Source organism: Ovis aries, chromosome 1 (genome assembly GCF_016772045.2).
Source record: "Ovis aries strain OAR_USU_Benz2616 breed Rambouillet chromosome 1, ARS-UI_Ramb_v3.0, whole genome shotgun sequence".
NCBI classification, from domain to species: domain Eukaryota; kingdom Metazoa; phylum Chordata; class Mammalia; order Artiodactyla; family Bovidae; genus Ovis; species Ovis aries.
Genome location: NC_056054.1, coordinates 62,532,797 through 62,553,438, shown reverse-complemented (window position 1 = coordinate 62,553,438; position 20,642 = coordinate 62,532,797). Strand labels below are relative to the sequence as shown.

At 40.0% G+C, this 20,642-nt stretch overlaps 1 long non-coding RNA gene across 1 annotated transcript in view; it reads left to right on the top strand.

Annotated features, from left to right (window-relative positions):
- The window catches only part of LOC132657978 (uncharacterized), a 100,541-nt gene extending 80,213 nt beyond the window's left edge, over positions 1–20,328 (top strand). Inside the window, exons 3-4 of the long non-coding RNA XR_009596824.1 lie at positions 6,480–6,676; positions 10,964–20,328. This is a non-coding gene — a long non-coding RNA (uncharacterized LOC132657978). The remainder of the gene's footprint in view (positions 1–6,479; positions 6,677–10,963) is intronic.
- Positions 20,329–20,642: the final 314 nt, after the last annotated feature.

Here is a 20,642-nt window from a genome sequence, read left to right as displayed (position 1 = left end):
AGCAATGCAGGAGACCCAGGTTCCATCCCTGGGTTGGGAAGATCCCCTGGAGAAGGGAACGGCAACCCACTCCAGCATTACTGCCTGGAGAATCCTATGAACAGAGGCTATAGTACGTGGAGTTGCAGATTTGGACACAACTAAAAAGGCTCTTGATGAAAGTGAAAGAGGAGAGTGAAAAAATTGGCTTAAAGCTCAACATTCAGAAAACGAAGATCATGGCATCTGGTCCCATCACTTCATAGGAAATAGATGGGGAAACAGTGGAAACAGTGTCAGACTTTATTTTTGGGGGCTCCAAAATCACTGCAGATGGTGACTGCAGCCATTAAATTAAAAGACGCTTACTCCTTGGAAGAAAAGTTATGACCAACCTAGATAGTATATTCAAGAGCAGAGACATTACTTTGCCGACTAAGGTCCGTCTAGTCAAGGCTATGGTTTTCCCAGTGGTCATGTATGGATGTGAGAGTTGGACTGTGAAGAAGGCTGAGTGCCGAAGAATTGATGCTTTTGAACTGTGGTGTTGGAGAAGACTCTTGAGAGTCCCTTGGACTGCAAGGAGATCCAACCAGTCCGTTCTGAAGGAGATCAGCCCTGGGATTTCTTTGGAAGGAATGATGCTAAAGCTGAAGCTCCAGTACTTTGGCCACCTCATGGGAAGAGTTGACTCATTGGAAAAGACTCTGATGCTGGGAGGGATTGGGGGCAGGAGGAGAAGGGGACGACCAAGGATGAGATGGCTGGATGGCATCACTGACTCAATGGACATGAGTCTGAGTGAACTCCGGGAGATGGTAATGGACAGGGAGGCCTGGCGTGCTGCGATTCATGGGGTTGCAAAGAGTTGGACACGACTGAGCGACTGAACTGAAATGAACTGAACTGAACTGAGTGACTAACACTTTCAGGAGACAAGATACATTTTAATTGTTCTTGTACATCATTGTGAGTTTGTCACACATATTTTAAATTAATGCATATAATTTAAAAGTTAGAACATGAAAGACAAGATTTGTTTGTTCTCATTCCTGCTGTTTTTACTCTGTCATTGCTCCCTTCCTCTTTAGGAAATGGAGACTCCGCCTAAAAAAATATCCTGATGTTTGATTTTCTGTAGCCCCTTGAGAGGTAAACAAATAAAAGCACAAATATTACATACTCAGGCATGGATTAAAGTCGGCTTTAGATTTTTCTAACAGTAATTTAAACTCATAGCTGTCTCTTTGTGATTTTTATCAATTTTTTAATAGAGAAGACATTGTCATCAATGAGGATGTATTCAGTTCAGTTCAGTTCAGTCGCTCAGTCGTGTCCGACTCTTTGAGACCCCATGAATCGCAGCACACCAGGCCTCCCTGTCCATCACCACCTCCCGGAGTTCACTCAGACTCACGTCCATTGAGTCCGTGATGCCATCCAGCCATCTCATCCTCTGTCGTCCCCTTCTTCTCCTGCCCCCAATCCCTCCCAGCATCAGAGTCTTTTCCAATGAGTCAACTCTTCACATGAGGTGGCCAAAGTCCTGGAGTTTCAGCTTCAGCATCATTCCTTCCAAAGAAATCCCAGGGCTGATCTCCTTCAGAGTGGACTGGTTGGATCTCCTTGCAGTCCAAGGGACTCTCAAGAGTCTTCTCCAATACCACAGTTCAAACGCATCAATTCCTCGGCGCTCAGCCTTCTTCCCAGCCCAGATGTATTAGAAGTAGTCAAATGCCTTACTCCTCCACATTCTTCTGTATTTCTCCATGTGCAGTTTCAGCTGTACAGAAAAGGAGCTCTGGCAACTTCTGCTGAGACTTTTCAGCAGGAATAGCTTCCAAAAAAAAAAAAAAAAAAAGCAACAGCTATTTTGAAGGCCAACTTGCTAAAATTATATTCAGGTAAATTAAATTTTAGATGTCATCCTCTACAGCTAAAAGTAAGCACATTTGACTTAATCATTTTAATCAAAAATGTATTTGTATTCAAGTGTTCGTATATATGAGTCCTCTTGGCTGGATTTAAATTATGTTGACAGAAAACATGCATTTTCTCACATTTTCAAATACCAAGAAAGTTTTAGAACCCAGCCTATAGCTTGCTTGTTTTGGAAGAAAAAATGTGATTCGGCCAAGGCTGATCTTGTTTTTCCTTTATTCTTGAAGCCAGAAGCAATTACTTTTCATTTAGGATTAAGCGGCTGTAACATTGCCATTCGTGGCTGAGGCTCCTGGTTTCAGCATGTCTGCTTGGTTCCCAGCCAGTCCTGGGTGTTCAGGTAGCAGCTGGGGATGGGAGTGCCTCTCCAGCCCACATTCCTTGGCTATGAATTCTGCAGCCCTGTTTATCTGACGAGGATCTCCCCATAGTGAGTTGCCCATGACATTGTCACACAGACGTTAATGAATGATATGAAAAGATATAGACTTTTTCCTCCCGGAATGCCAACCAATCCTGAATCTCTCAGTCCCTTCACACTGGCTGATGAACACAAAGGCCTGGTACTAAGATGAGATCCAATGAGCTCTGTCCTACCTACACCAAATTCTAGTGGGATGCCTATCTGCATCTTCTCTGTGAGACTACCATCCAAACCTGTTCAGCGTATTTTTCAACAATTACATTTGCCCAAACACTGACTCTCACTCCTCTGTAGTCATTGTTTATTGATATTTATACTTTTAATCTATCACTGTCACTGATTTCAGCACCCAAAGACTCTCTTCCTTCTCTTGAAACTCATGAATTTACTTGGGATGACTTTTGAGCCTGGCTCTTTCACTATTTCATGTGTCTTTCTTTTGCCTTCCCAAACCAGACTGTGAATTCCTTGAGAGAGGGGCTCCCAAAACTGGCAACACCTTATACAGGCAGATAGACAGGAGAAAAAATATTTGGAAGGAAAGACCTTTGTTGTTCTTAGTAATCCAGAAAATTTGTCTTAACTTGTTCAGAACACTCTAGACAGATGCTGTAATATATGGCTCCTCTCCTTTCCCCTGCCTGCCCTCTGCTGGAATGGCTCACCAGCAATAAGATGACCAAAGGAGGATGTCGTTCGGGGAATGTGAGAAAATACAGGGCTTGTTTGGCTGAAAGGCTGCCTGAAGGCTGCCTGTAAGTTGAGTCCACAACCTCGATCTTTGGAGCTCTGCACTGTATGCCTTGGGATAGCTAGCACACTCAATACAAGACCTCTTATGAGTTCAACCATGCACAGGGATTCTCCCAGCTAGCATGAGATGGACCAAGTAATCTTGGGTGTCCTACTTCTCTGTTGTATTCGTTTCTTCTCCAGAACCACCCAATGGATGGCAGGTAGCTAAGCCAGGGGGTGCCCCCTCCCAAACACAAATACCCTTTCCTGTTCACAAGCCCCTCGAAGCCTTCACCACCTTCATATATAACAAGCATTGACAGGGATCTGGCAAGGCTGCCAGTTTGGTAATGCAATTCAGGAGGTAAGTTTGAAATTCTAGGAGGGTTTTCTGTTTCGAAGGGCAGAAGGATATGGCAGCTGCTGAGGCGGCCCATTTGCCCTTGGAGAGGAGATGCAAGAGTGTCTGATCCCTGGACCATCTCTCTCTCCTGCTGGCCCAGGCCATGTCTGGGCAGTCCCCTTCTTCCTCCTGCTGTTACTCAGGAGGCTAGATGTTATGAAAAACAGAAGGAAAAACATGTTTTTCTGCTTTTTTATTATTAAAAGAGGACACTTTCTGGGAAGGCAGAATCCATTAGCTGAATCCATTTCAGTTTCAATGGTTAATTAATTTAGGCAACTTTAATGCACTTTTATAATGTAGCCTTTAAGAGCTATTCTGGTAAATGTCCATCCCATAAATATTAGCACCACTTTATATGTATGATATCCTTTTTGGAAGGGTGAATCTGAATTATTATCCAGGTACTAATTTGCACACAGCGTTGTCCAGGCAATCCAAAAATGCTTCCTCATAGTTTGAGCATTGTTCAATACATTTTGAAGTGGGGAAAAAACTGTTCAGATTTGACCCTACATTTTAAGTTGTGGAGGAATCAGCCTGGTTGCCTCCCAAAACATAATTTTGAAAACCAGTTTTGCCATACTACAAACAGAATAATTGATTTCCCCATTTCATTCTGTAAATTAAACATTAGGCTTTGAATTACTAGAAGAAATAGCACAGTTAGCCAATAAACCTTTCTTATACAATGACAGCATTTTAATTTATTATATACATTAGCATTTATTCACGCTTTGAACTGAACTGAACTGAAGATTTCATCAATCAATTTTCTATATAAAAAAGATGTCTCTGAAAAACAACAGTGGAGAAGTGCTGAGTTCCAAAAGCAATGTTGTAAAAGGCAGCAGGGCCAGGGTTCTGGGCACACGTTTAACTAAATTATAGCCAATAACTATGTGGCTCCAGTATAAGCCCACATTTTTTTAAGTATCCACCTTATGAACTGACTCTCTTGGAATGTCAGAATTTTAAAAAGAAACTATTTACTTTTCACTGTTTAAGAGGTGGGATCTATTTGTTCAGAATTAGAGCAACCTCTGTTATTATTTTAAAATATTTATTTTGCCACTTTGACAGGCTTCTTCTGCACTGCTCTTGGGTTTTAATTTTGTTTGCAGAGGTACAGTTCAATAGTTGGCTTCAGATTAAATGAATGTTAGTACTTTGTGATGATTTTATTAATTAGTTGTTTTGAAAACTTTTTTAAGCTGAGTGTTACTCCATTATAGAAGCTCTAAGAATCAGTGTTATCAGGTAGGTGTTAATTTAAAATTATTTATTCATTTCATTAACTTAACAAAATTATATTTAACACATATCAGGACTGAGTAGTCCACAGGCAAGATAGGCACAGTGCCTGGAGGCCACAATACTTTTAGGGAGCTGTGCAAATGTTTTCATGTCTTTTAAAACCAAAAGAAAAATTAACTTTCAGGTTAAAAAATATTAAAATATGTAAGCTAATATATTTACCTTTATACCAACATGGTAATAAAATACAATTTTTAATATGTTTTTTAAAGGAAGAAGTCTATGAAAACTAAAGTAGTTCCAAGGACCTATGAAAATGATAATGTAACCTATGCCATATTTCAGCTATGTTAGATTCTAGAGATAAAAAGATGAGTAGGACACAATTTCTGTTCCCAAAGTACTCACAGCTAATGAAGAAAATGGACATAAAATAGGTATTTATAATGCGGTTTCCTTGAAGTTGTTTGGAATAGTCATTATAGCTTGAAGAGCACCAGAGTTTTACTATAAAATGTCATTTAATGCATAGACTCTTTTCCTTTTTTTAGTTGAATTTTACCAAAATAGGATTTGTATATATTTTAATGATACATATACAGCATTACTATATGTTTGTTCCTTTCAAACACTGCTGATATTATCATTTGGATCTGTAAGTCAAAATCTTCATATTTTATAAATATACTACATTAACAGGACCACGAAGGAAATGCCAGGTCTTTGGTATTAATGGTTCAATGGCAAAAATGAGAGCAACTCCAGTTCTCCCATGCTTAGCAAAGCTTCCCTACTTATATCCTTCTGAGTTTTACTGAGGCTTCAGACATGGAACAGAATCGTGGCTGCACTTTCTCTCTGCATGAAATTTCTCATGTATATGAGATTCAGCACTTTTTCAATTATTCTTTCTAGGCCATAACTGAGGTAGTTAGCATGTTCCCCTTAACCTAAATCTTCCTTGTTAATATTTATGTCCACTTCCACATTTTTGTTGTCAATTGGAGAGTGATTTTTACCATTTTCAATTTACCTGCATTATCTTATTACGTACACAAGCTTTTTGAATAAGCAGGGCATCATGGGACATTGGAAAGAGCACAGGCTCAGACAAACCTGGGTATGAATCAGAATCATGTCGCTCAAACTGTATGACCTTGGTTAACTCATTTAAACTCATTGCGTCCCAGCATCCTCATCTATTAAATGAGGATCATTATGAATGTGTTAGAAAATTGCTGTAAAAATTAGAATAAGATATGTTCAGCATTAGGCCAGCACCTGGAATATGGTAGGTGGCTAAACAAGTAGCTGCTGTTATTATCTGCCATACTTTACAAATCAAGAAACTGAAACACAGACATATTAAATGACTTTGGTCAAGGTTGGGGGCTATGGTACGCACTTATTACTAGGAAATTGGAGGCTTGCTTTTGATCAAACCTTATTGAGAATGAAGCATAGGACACAAAGAAAGTGCAGAAGCAAAAAGTATGCAAAGAACACTGACATCAAAGCAACCATGTAATCAGTATGTATTTATTGAACACCTATAAGATATCCTTTGCACAAGTTGGACCACTTTGGTTTGCCAATGACTGAATCCTAACTTGCCGTTCCAAAAGGCTAGTATAACCCAAACACAGGATGTAGCGAACTGGTTCTGGTGATGTCTGGATTCTGTGGCAGGAACACTTTCAGGATTCCCTCTCTAAACCAGTTGTCTGGTATTCTTTGCAGATGGCTTTCTCCATGCCATGGGGGGCATGGCACCTAGCAACCTTGATCTCCTCTCATCTAAGCAGCTATTCTATCAGCAAAGTAAGAAGGTTTCTTCCTTTTTGGTTCCAATCTGAAAACAATTTCAAGCATGATTTACATGGGACCAACTTAAGTCACATACTCCTCCTCAAACCAGTCACAACCAGGAAGATGAGGTAATATGATTGGTTGAATTGAATTTCTAATGAAATGAAATTCCATTTCATTCGAATCTGTTTCCTATGGAAAGAGATGCATCAAGCATGCTGAGATTGTAACCTTTACCTTCTATAAGAGGTAATAGAATAATTAGTATTTTAGTGGTAGAGTTGGTTCAAAGAACCAAAGTGCTAAAATCTCTGGATGTCTGGCTAAGATACCACAGGGCCTGAGTGGACATGTCATGTGAACTTTGTAGCCAGGAAAGAAAGCCCATCATACTTTTCTATCCCAGGATGTTGGCTCATAGAGTAAAACTTGAATTTATTTCTTAGTATACATACCTTTTAATGAAGAAAGTTATAAACACTTGAGTACTATCTTAGAAAAAGCAGAGCCTCTAAAGAAGGTGGTTGAAGGTGACATTTCTGTTGTTTTAAAAACTTTAGGATGTCATGTCCTGTGGGAATGCATTATTCTAACAATTTACTTAACATTTTTGCTTCCTGTAGAGTGGACTGGGTGTGGGAGCTGAAAGCAGACTTGTGAATTGAATTTATAGTGGATGAGCTTCTCCTAATGCTTTTGCCAGGTCATTTAAGACTGTTTGAGCTTGGTTCCAGTACTTTAAATATCCACTCACCACTGCATTAGTGGGAGGACTGTTGTATTATATGAGAGATCTGGAGAGCTAGTGACTTAGTAGAGAGTCAGTGTTTTGACTTTACGCCAACATCATCATCATTTCCCTACTCGTTTCACATTTCTCTTATCAGCTGGGCCCTCGATTCAAGGTTACCTTGATTATTTTCAGGTCTTGAGTCATGAATCTCCCTTATTTTTACATCAAAAATATTTTCACCAACTCACTTTATCTTCTTTCTTTTCAAAATTAAAGGTGTCCTCCAAGGGGGTGAGGGGGGTGAGATTAGGAGATTGGGATTGGCATATATCACTATGTATGTGTATATGTATAAAGTGTTATATTTTATACTATGTATAAAATGTTAGTCACTCAGTCATGTCCAACTCTTTGCGACCCCATGGACTGTAACCCACCAGGCTCCTCTGTCCATGGGATTTCCCAGCAAGAATGCTGGAGTAGGTAGCCATTGCCTTCTCCAGGGGAATCTTCCTGAGCCAGGGATCAAACCCAGGTCTCCCACATGGCAGGTAGATTATTTACTGTCTAAGCCACCATAACTAATGAGAACCTACTGTATAGCACAGGGAACTCTACTCAATGCTCTGTGGTGACCTAATTGGGAAGGAAATCCAAGGAAGAGAGGATATACATGTACATGTGACTATTCGCTTTGCTCTATGGAAGAAACTAACACAACATTTGAAAGCAACTATAATCCAGTTATGGAGAAGTCAATGCCACCCCACTCCAGTACTCTTGCCTGGAAAATCCCATGGATGGAGGAGCCTGGTAGGCTGCAGTCCATGGGGTCGCTAAGTCAGATATGACTGAGCGACTTCACTTTCACTTTTCGCTTTCATGCATTGGAGAAGGAAATGGCAACCCACTCCAGTGTTCTTGCCTGGAGAATCCCAGGGACGAGGGAGCTGCCGTCTATGGGATCGCACAGAGTCGGACACGACTGAAGTGACTTAGCAATAGCAATAGCAATAATCCAGTTAGGTGCTTCCCTGGAGCTCAGCTAGTAAAGAATCTGCCTGCAAAGCAGGAGACCCCGGTTTGATTCCTGGGTTGGGAAGACGCCCTGGAGAAGGGATAGGCTACCCATTCCAGTATTCTTGGGCTTCTCTGGTGGCTCAACTGGTAAAGAATCCACCTGCAGTGCAGGAAACCTGAGTTCGATCCCTGGGTTGGGATGATCTCCTGGAGGAGGGCATGAGTCAGACATGACTGAGTGACTAAGCACAGCACAGTCATCGGACATAAGAGATCAGAAATAAAGAAAAAGTCTATGATGACTCCTAGGTATTTAGTTTTGTGACCTGTATGGATGGGGATATAATCAAATTAAAATAAAATAGAATTAATTTAAAAAATACCTACCCTTTCCCAGCACTAAATTCTTCTCTCTTTCACTGCCATAGAAAGCTAACTCTATCCATTTCTTCATTGTCTATCTGTATTTCCAGTTATTCCTCTCTGATGCATCTCCCCCCACTCATCTACCTATAAGACTATCTCCTTGAGATATCATCAAAAAGGATAATGTAGGTGGCAGTATAATGTAGGTGGTAGTTGCCCTAAAGTGGAATGTAAATATGATGGAATATCATTCTTATCCTATCTTTCTCCTTCACTCCACAACCATCTAAAAAGTCAGTATAAAGTATTTCTTAACTTTAATTTTTCATTTATTCAGCTCATTACTTAGTATCTTAAAATCTGACTTCATTCTCCTAACATACTATCCTGGGGTTCATATCATTGCATTATCTTTCTTCTAGCACATGGCACAGTTGACTATGCCCTCCTCTTGAGTCTACCACCTCACCACCTTGGTTTACTTTCTCTCTTTCTGACCAATAATATATTTTTTAAACTTTTGACAACTTTATGGATATGCAATTCACTCATTCAAAGTGTACAATTCAACGGCTTTTTATATTCAATATACACTGAATTGTGCAATAACCACCACAGTCAATTTTAAAATATTTTCATCACCTCTGAAAAGAAACTCTACATTTCTTAGCCACCCTCTCCAATCACCCATCCCTCCCAGCCTTCAGTTCAGTTCAGTCGCTCAGTCATGTCCGACTCTCTGCAACCCCATGAATTGCAGCATAACCAGGCCTCTGTCCATCACCATCTCCAGGAGTTCACTCAAACTCACATCCATCGAGTTGGTGATGCCATCCAGCCATCTCATCCTCCGTTGTCCCCTTTTCCTCCTGCCCCCAATCCCTCCCAGCATCGGAGTCTTTTCCAATGAGTCAACTCTTCCCATGAGGTGACCAAAGTACTGGAATTTCAGCTTTAGCATCATTCCTTCCAAAAGAACACCCAGGGCTGATCTCCTTTAGCATGGACTAGTTGGATCTCCTTGTAGTCCAAGGGACTCTCAAGAGTCTTCTCCAACACCACAGTTCAAAAGCATCAATTCTTCGGCATTCAGCTTTCTTCACAGTCCAACTCTCGCATCCATACACGACCACTGGAAAAACCATAGCTTTGACTAGATGGACCTTTGTTGGCAAAGTAATGTCTCTGCTTTTCGATATGCTATCTAAGTGGGTCATAACTTTCCTTCCAAGGAGTAAGCGTCTTTTAATTTAATGGCTGCAATCACCATCTGCAGTGAATTTGGACCCCCAAAAGATAAAGTCTGACAGTTTCCACTGTTTCCCCATCTATTTCCAATGAAGTGATGGGACCGGATGCCATGATCTTGGTTTTCTGAATGTTGAGCTTTAAGCCAACTTTTTCACTCTCCTCTTTCACTTTCATCAAGAGGCTTTTTAGTTCCTCTTCACTTTCTGCCATAAGGGTGGTGTCATCTGCATATCTCTCCCAGCCTTAGGCAACCACTAATCTGCTTTTTTCTGACCACTCATATTTTAGTGATCATCTTTTTCCTTGTGTCTCTGAATGTGAGTGGTCTCCATCATTCTGTCCTTGCTCATTCTCCCTATGCCTCCTCTCTCTCATAAATAATTTTCAAAAGAGCTCCCAGGTCTCTCTCTTCACCTCAACTTCTTGATTGGATGCCTGCTGATAACTTTAACCTATGTATCTCAGCAGTCCCCAACTATAATGTATACTAAAATAAACTCTTACCCCATCCCAAATTATCTTCTACCCTATCTCAGCTAACAGTATTACATCTCTACCCAGTCATTTGGACTTAAAGCCTTGGTTTGATTTTGGCTGCTCTCTCCCCGTTATCCCCGAATCCAATTTAAGCCATATTTTAAGGACACATTGTTCTATCCACCTACTTTCACTCTGTCTCTCCCCTCTGCCTTCTCTTCCCTCAGGCAGTATAACTCAGGCTGATAGAGTAGCACAAGGTCTATTATTTTATTTTTGGTGAGGTTGTCCAGAAGTATTTTGTGGCCATATTTTTTCTCTCTTCCTCATTCTTGATTCTTTCCCATTTCTGAGAAAAATAACTATTTGAACTCAGTTTTAAAGATCACTAAATCTTCTATACAAGTACCCTTCTCTTAAACCCCATATACATGAATGTGCTAAGAATGGCCTGTATAACATGTCTAATAAGCAACAGTCAGGTGTTTGCTGACTATTATTTGTAAGCAATGACATAGCAAAAGATATTTCCTAGCTGTATGTTAACTAATATAATTTGTATCTTCAGGTGGGGAGAACAAGATGGTGGAGGAGTAGGTGGACATGGAGTACGTCTGTCTCCATGATATATCAGAAATACACCGTCAGACACAGAAGTGCATGCAGAACACCAGCTGAGAGCAGACAGGAGTACCTGACCAGCAGAAAAGAATACATAGAGCCACACAAAACTCGGTAGCATAAAGGAACTAGAGGGAAAAAACAAGAGTGTTAGTAGGGCTGGACCTGCCCTCAGCAGGTGGGGGAACTGAAGCAGGGGTCTGATTCCCATATCAGGACAACTGTTTGAGTCAGAGGAGAAGCATTTAAGGCTGAGAGTGAAACAGCTGACCTGTGGCAGCCTAAATGGAATGAGAATCAGACAGTCCTTGCTGCAGCCATACATACCCTGGAGAGGGACTCAGGTTCCCTGGAAGGCACATCAGCTGGGAGCTGGAGTTTAGGAAGCAATCACAGGGCAAGGCCTGCTGTTGACTGCGGAGAGACGGATGGAGGGGATGTGAAGGAGGAGACTGTGGCGGGAAATGCCTGTGGAGGAAAGCTGGGCAGCCATGGAAGCAAGGCGATACTGCTGAGTCTCACGTGAGTGGAGCTATCACCATAGGGTCTCTCTTCCCACACACCAGCATCGGCAGCTGAACAATAGAGAGGCAGGCCCATCAAACGTGTGATGCACTGAACTACAGAATAGGACCCCAGCCAGGGGGCCCCTCTATGTGCCCGATGCACCAAACAACAGAGAAGGGCCCCCGGCAAGGGAGCCCTCTAAGTTTCTGAATGGGCAGAGTTATGGAGAAAGACTGGCCAAAGAGGCCTTCTGATCACCAGCTACAAGAGGCTCGAAAAAAGACTCTGCTAGGGCCATAACTCCTGAGGCGGAAGCAGTCCTTGTCCCTGCACACTCAGTGCCATCAGAGTCCCTGCAAGCCAAGCAGCTGTGCCACCTTCACACTCAACTCTCACTGGGGCAGAGCTGCCACAGACACAAAAAGTCTTGCCTCTATACACGCAGGGTTGCTTTGATTGTGTCCAGCTCTTTGCGATCCTATAGACTGTGCCCTGCCAGGCTTCTCTGTCAGGGAGCGGGGCTCTCAAGGCAAGAATACTGGAGCGTATTGGCCAGTACTGTTTGCCATACCCTTCTAGAGCACTGTATTTCCTGCCACCCTAGCCACCAACTCCCCTGAGTACCTGGTGCTGCCAGAACCCCTGCGACTCAAGCAGCTGCACCACCTCCACACCTGACCCTCACAGGGGCAAACCCAAGTCCTCCAGGGAAGCCTCAGGAGCAAACCCTAGTGGATGACCCACATGCAGAGGTGGAAATAGAATCACAGTTGAAACCCAGGGGCAGTGTGGCTAAGGAAGAAGACCCAAAACCTTCCCATCAGCTGTACAAGCTGCAGATTAAAACCACATGATCAACTAGGCAGACTCCATGTCTATGGAATATATAAACAGAGATTGAGTGCTCCCATAGAAGAAAACGCACTAGTTCTGATAGCTGTGGACATTGGAGGCAAGAACACACAAGTATAGGACCAGATTAGAGTTTGAGCAGGCTCCACAGCAGGGTCCAGAGATCAGCACAGTGTTGGAGGGCACCCTAGGGATGTGAGGTGGACTGTAACTCCCAGCAAGGGAAAAGGACTCACTCGGACAGCAGTGACTCAAGAAAAACATTTATTATTCTTATGGTTTGACTTGTTCTGTAAATTCTTTGGGTTTTTTTTTTTTTTTTGGTCCTTTTTCCCTCTCTGTTGTAGCTGTCGATTTTATTGGCACTATGAAATCTAATTAAGCTTTTGAACTTTTTTTTTACTCACATTTTTTATTATTGTTATAAACTTCTGCCTCTATGTTGGGCTTTTGCAGTTCTGTGGAGTTTTTCTTTTTTTCTTCTTTTCTCTTGTTTTCAATTTTAATTTTATAAACCTATTATATTTTTTATTCCTTTGTTTGCCTTTCCTACTGTTCTTTTCCCCTTGAAGTTAATCTTTAATGTATATAAATCTTCATCTGCCTCTATTTAGCTTTGCATATCTATTCTTTCTTTTCTTTCTTTCCTTTCCTCTCAACATATTTGTTAGTTTTGTTTCCATTGCTTTATTTCCCACTTGGCACTCTGCTTTAGTTTTGTTTTCCAGTTTGTGCTTTAGTTAGTTTTGTTCTAAACTAGTAAGTATAATTTATGATTTTGTTTGTTCATCAGATCAATCTACTGTCTTTTTTTTTTTTTTTGGACTGTTTTGACTTTGCTTATGGGTGTATATGTATATGTATATAGTCCATTATTTTAATTATCATTTGCCTGATTTTGTAACTGCCATTTGCCTGGGGTTCCTCCTTGGTTTCTCATTTGGGGGTATTTGTTTTAATCTCACTTAAAGCCATAACAAACTACTTGTGGAATCTTCATTCCTGAGCAGAGATCAAGCCCTGAGCCTTCGGAGTGGGAGCACTGACTCCAAGACCTAGACCATCAGAGAACTAACCCTAGGGAGTATCAGATGGTGGGAACTCACACAGAGAAAATCACTTGAATACAAGATCCGGCTTCACCCAATCACCAGTAGCACCCTGTGCAGGATGCCTCATCTGAGGAAAAAGAAACAAATAAAAAAACTCAGCACAAATCTCACCCTATACTAAGCTTACACAAACCACCAGACCAAACTTAGGAGGTCAGAAACCAAAAGGAAGAAAGAATTCAACCTTGAAGCCTAGGAAAAGGAGTCCTCAAACGCAATAAGTTTAAAAAAAAATAATGAAAAGGTGGAGAAATACTACACAAATGAAAGAACAAATGAGAAACACAGAAATCCAAATAAATGAAGAGGAAATAGGCAAACTACCTGAAAAAGAATTCAGAATAATGATAGTAAAACCTTGAAAACAAAATGTAAAAAAACTTTCAGCAGAAACTTTGCAGGCCAGAGGGAATGGCAGGATGTAGCTAAAGTACTGAAAGGGAAAAATCCATAACCAAGATTACTTTACCCTGCAAGGATCTCATTCAGAATTGATGGAGAGATAAAAAGCTTTTCAGACAAGCAGAAGTTAAGAGAATTCAGTACCACCAAACCAGCTTTACAACAAATGTTAAAGGGACTTATATAGTCAAAAAATACAAGAGAAGAAAAAGATCAACAAAATAAACCCCAAACAATTAAGAAAATGGCAATAGGAACATATATAATTCCTTTAAATGTAAGCAGATTAAATGCTCCAACCAAAAGACACAGACTAGGTGCATGGATACAAAAACAAGACCCATATATATACTTTCTACAAGAAACCCACTTCAGACCTAAAGACACATGTAGACTGAAAGTGAGGAGATGGAAAAATACATTTCATGCAAATGGGAAGCAAAAGAAAGCTGGAGTAGCAATCTTCATATCAGAAAAAATAGATCTTAAAATAAAGAATATTACAAGAGATAAGGAAGGACACTACATAATAATCAAGGGATCAATCCAAGAGGAAGACATAACAATTGTAAATATCTATGCACCCAACATAGGAGCAACTCAATACATAAGACAAACACTAACAGACATAAAAGGAGAAATTGACAGTAACACAATAATAGTAGGAGACTTTAACACCCTACTCACACCAATGGACAGATCATCAAAACAGAAAATTAATAACGTAACACAAGTCTTAAATGATACATTAGATGAGATGGATCTCATCTGATATATCTTCAGAACATTCCATCCAAATGCAGAAGAATACACCTTCTTCTCAAGTGCACGTGGAACATTCTGCAAGATAGACCACTGGGTCACAAATCAAACCTCAGTAAATTTAAGAAAATTGAAATCATATCAAACATCTTCTCCAACCACAATGCTGTGAGACTGGATATCAATTACAAACGACAACAACAAAAAAAAAACTGTAAGAAATACAAACACATGGAGATTAAATAACACATTTCTAAATAACCAACAAGTTACTGAAGAAATCAAAAAGGAAATCAAAAAAATTTAGAAACAAATGACAATGAAAACATGACAACTCAAAACCTATAAGCTAAGCTAAGTCACTTCAGTCGTGTCCGACTCTGTGTGACCCCATAGATGGCAGCCCACCAGGCTCCCCCATCCCTGGGATTCTCCAGGCAAGAACACTGGAGTGGGTTGCTATTTCCTTCTCCAATACCTGAAAGTGAAAAGTGAAAGTGAAGTCGCTCAGTTGTGCCCGACTCTTAGCGACCCCATGGACTGTAGCCCACCAGGCTCCTCTATCCATGGGATTTTGGGATGCAGCAAAAGCAGGTCTAAGAGGGATGTTTATAGCAATACAATCCTACCTCAAGAAGCAAGAAAAACGTCAAATAGACAACCTAACTTTACAGCTAAAACAACTGGAAAAATAAGAACAAAAAACACCCCCAAAATTGGTGGAAGGAAAGAAATCATAAATATCCAAGCAGAAATAAATGAAAAAGAAATGAAAGAAACAATAGTAAAGATTGATAAAACTAAAAGCTGATTCTTTGAGAAGATAAACAAAATTGACAAACCTTTAGCCAGACTTATCAAGAAAAAAAGAGAGAAGAATCAAATCAACAAAATTAGAAATGAAAAAGGAGAGGTTGCAACAGACAATGCAGAAATACAAGGGATTATAAGATACTATTATAAACAGCTATATGGCAATAAAATGGATAACCTGAAAGAAATGGACAGATTCTTAGAACAGTTCAATCTTCCAAGACTGAACCAAGAAGAAATAGAAATTATGAACAACCCAATTACAAGCACTGAAATTGAAGCTGTGATCAAAAATCTCCCATAAAACAAAAAACCAGGACCAGATGGCTTCACAGGAGAATTCTGTCAAACATTTAGAGAAGAGCTAACGCCTATCCTTCTAAAACTCTTTCCAAAAAATTGCAGAGGAAGGAATATTTCCAAACTCATTCAATGAGGCCACCATCACCCTGATACCAAAACCAGAAAAAGAAAACACAAGAAAAGAAAACTACAGGCCAGTATCATTGATGAACATAGATACAAAAATCCTCAACAAAATTTTAATAGAATTCAGCAACACATCAAAAAGCTCATACACCATGATCAAGTTGGGTTTATTATGGAGATGCAAGGATTCTTCAATATACACAATCAATGTGATACACCATATTAACAAATTGAAAGATAAAAACCATACGATAATCTCAACAGATGTAGTGAAAGCCATTGACAAAGTTCAGCACCCATTTATGATTAAAACTCTTCAAAAAATGGACATAGAAGGAATCTACCTCAACATAAAGTGAAAAGTGAAGTCACTCAGTTGTATCCGACTCTCTGCGACCCCATGGACTGTAACCTACCAGGCTCCTCTATCCGTGAGATTTTCCAGGCAAGAGTACTGGAGTGGGTTGCCATTTCCTTCTCCAGGAGATCTCTCTGACTGAGAGATCAAACCCAGGTCTCCCATATTACAGGCAGATGCTTTACTATCTAAGCCACTAGGGAAACCTCAACATAGTAAAGGCCATATATTATAAGCCTATGGCAACCATTATTCTCAATGGGGAAAAACTGAAAACATTCCCCTAAGATCAGGAACAACACAAGGGTGTCCTCTTTCACCACTATTATTCAACATAGTTCTGGAAGTTCTAGCTACAGCAACCAGAGAAGAAAAAGAAATAAAAGGAATCCAGATTGGAAAAGAAGTAAAGCTCTCACTGTTTGCAGATGACATGATACTGTACATAGAAAACCCTAAAGGTAGTATCAGAAATTACTAGAGCTAATCAGTGAATTTAGCAAAGTTGCAGGATTCAAAATCAATAATCAGAAATCACTTGCATTTCTATATACTAACAATGAAAAATCAGAAAGAGAAATTAAGGAATCAACCCCATTCATCACTGCAACAAAAAGAATCAAATATCTAGGAATAAACTTACCTAAAGAGACAAAATAACTGTACACAGAAAATTATAAGACACTGATGAAAGAAATCAAAGATGACATAAACAGATGGAGAGGTATTCCATGTTCCTGGGTAAGAAGAATCAATATTGTGAAAATGACTATACTATCAAATGTGATCTACAGATTCAATGTGATCCCTATCAAATTACCAATGGCATTTTTCACAGAACTAGAATAAAAAATTTCACAATTCATATGGAAGCACAAAAGACCCCAGATAGCCAAGTAATCTTAAAAATTAAAAATGGAGCCAAGGAGTCAACCTTCCTGAATTCACATTAGACTACAAACCTACAGTCATCAAGATAGTATGGCACTGGCACAAAAACAGAAATATAGACCAATGGAACAAGATAGAAAGCCCCAAAATAAATCCATGCACCTATGGGTACCTTATTTTTAACAAAGGAGGCAAGAATATACAATGGGGCAAAGACAGCCTCTTCAATAAATGGTGCTGGGAAAACTGGACAGCTACATGTATAAGAATGAAATTAGAACAATTCCTAACACTATACACAAAGATAAACTCAAAATGGATTAAAGGCCTAAATGTTAAGACCAGAAACTATAAAACTATTCGAGGAAAAAATAGGCAGAACACTCGATGACATAAATCAAAGCAAGATCCTCTATGACCCACCTCCTAGAGTAATGGAAATAAAAGCAAAAGTAAACAAGTGGAACCTGATTAAACTTAAAAGTTTTTGCACAGCAAAGGAAACTATAAGCAAAGTGAAAAGACACTCCTCAGAATGGGAGAAAATAATAGCAGATGAAACAACTGACAAAGGATTAATTTTCAAAATATATAAGGAACTCATACAACTCAATGCCAGAAAAACAAACAACCAAATCAAAAAGTGGGAAAAAGACCTAAACAGACATTTCTTCAAAAAAGACATACAGATGGCTAACAAACACATGAAAAGATGCTCAACACTGCTCATTATTAGAGAAATGCAAATCAAAACCACAATGAGGTATCACCTCATACCAGTCAGAATGGCCATCATCAAAAAGTTTACAAACAATAAATGCTGGAGAGGGTGTGGAAAAAAGGGAACACTCTTGCACCATTGGTGGGAATGTGAATTGATATAGCCACTGTGGGAGAGAGTATGCATAGTCCTTTAAAAACTAGGAATAAAACCACCATATGACCCAGCAATCCCAGTCCTAGGCATATACCCTGAGGAAACCAAAATTGAAAAAGACACATGTATCCCCTTGTTCATTGCAACACTATTTACAATAGCTAGAACATGGAAGCAACCTAGATGTCCTTCAGCAGATGAATGGATAAAGAAGTTATGGTACATATGCACAATAGAATATTACTCAGTCATAAAAAGGAACACATTTGAGTCAGTCCTAATGAGGTGGATGAACTTAGAACCTATTATACAGAGTGAAATAACTCAGAAAAAGATAAATATGATCTTCTAGCACATATGTACAGAATCTAGAAAAAAGGTACTGAAGAATTTATTTACAGGACAGCAAAGGAGAAACAGACATAGAGAATAGACTTGTGGAGATGGGGAAAGGTGAGACGTATGGAAAGAGTAACATGGAAACTTACAGTACTCTATGTAAAATAGATAGCCAACGGGAATTTGATGTATGGCTCAGGAAATTCAAACAGGGGCTCTGTATCAACCTAGAGGGGTGGGATGGGGAGGGAGATGGGAGGGAGGTTCAAAAGGCAGGGGATATGTGTATACCTATGGCTGGTTTCAAATAGGAAAAGGAGTACGTCAAGGCTGTATATTGTCACTCTGCTTATTTAACTTATATGCAGAGTACATCATGAGAAATGCTGGACTAGAAGAAACACAAGCTGGAATCAAGATTGCCGGAAGAAATATCAATAACCTCAGATATGCAGACGACACCACCCTTATGGCAGAAAGTGAAGAGGAACTAAAAAGCCTCTTGATGAAAGTAAAAGTGGAGAGTGAAAAGTTGGCTTAAAGCTCAACATTCAGAAAACGAAGATCATGGCATCCGGTCCCATCACTTCATGGAAAATAGATGGGGAAACAGTGTCAGACTTTATTTTTTGGGCTCCAAAATCACTGCAGATGGTGACTGCAGCCATGAAATTCAAAGACGCTTATTCCTTGGAAGAAAAGTTATGACCAACCTAGATAGCATATTCAAAAGCAGAGACATTAGTTTGCCGACTAAGGTCCGTCTAGTCAAGGCTGTGGTTTTTCCAGTGGTCATGTATGGATGTGAGAGCTGGACTGTGAAGATGGCTGAGTGCCGAAGAATTGATGCTTTTGAAGTGTGGTGTTGGAGAAGACTCTTGAGAGTCCCTTGGACTGCAAGGAGATCCAACCAATCCATTCTGAAGGAGATCAGCCCTGGGATTTCTTTGGAAGGAATGATGCTAAAGCTGAAACTCCAGTACTTTGGCCACCTCATGCGAAGAGTTGACTCATTGGAAAAGACTGATGCTGGGAGGGATTGGGGGCAGGAGGAGAAGGGGATGACAGAGGATGAGATGGCTGGATGGCGTCACTGACTCAATGGACGTGAGTCTGAGTGAACTCTGGGAGTTGGTGACGGACAGGGAGGCCTGGTGTGCTGCGATTCACGAGGTCGCAAAGAGTCAGACACGACTGAGCAACTGAACTGAACTGATGGCTGATTCATGTTGAGGTTTGACAGAAAACAACACAGTTCTGTAAAGCTTCAATAAAAAATAAAAAATATAATTTGCATCTTCAAATAAGTATCTTATTAGAACAACATTTGTAACATATTTGATTTAGAAAGCTGAGATTTTGAGGATCCAATGGCGGACTAATGAATGTGTATTAAACATATTGCTTGTGTTTTGACACTTTTCCAGCAATCGTCGGTATATAATTATTCCAGCCTGTGTGGACCCTCATCAGAAACATCAGCTATCAATCTCTAACTAAGAATGTTAGCTAAGAATGATTAAAGACAGCTTCACTTTTATAGTTCCAACCTTAAAACTGTATGATGTACAAACAGCATACTGCGGAGCTGTAAAAAAGAATAAGAAAGCTCCTTATGTCTTATATGTCTTTGTGTGGACTGAACGTGGACTGAATTACTTGTGTCTTCCCAAAGTTCACATGTTGCCCACCTAGTGTGATGGTATTCGGTTATGGGCCTTTTGGAGGTAATTAGGTTTAGATGAGGTTGTGCAGGTGGTGCCCTCATGGTGGGATTGCTACCCTTATGGTCTTATAATGAGACACCAGAGAGCTTGCTGGCTTTCTTTGCCATATGAGGACACAGTGAGAAGACAGCTGTCTGCAAACCAGGAAAAAAGTTCTCCACAGAACCTGACCATACAGGCATCCTGATCTATTCTTTCCAGCCTCCAGAACTGTGAGAAAATAAATGTCTGCTATTCAAGCCATCCAGTGTATGGGATTTTGTTATGAGAGCCTGAACTGACTAATGTAGTTGCCAAGATTTATTTTTAAGTGGGGAGAAAGAGGTGCCAAAATAGTGTACTCTTGAAGTAGAAAAAAAAGAAGGGAAAATAATCTATACTTGTGTTGACTTGTACATACATTTAAAAAATCCTGGGAAGTAAATGAGAAACTAATAATATTCGTTAGTTATTTTAGGGGGGATAGGAATTTGGCAAATAGAAGATAGGGTTGGAAAAGAGACATGGGTATACATCATTTTATACTTTTGATGCTCAGAGTACGTGAATGTGTTACC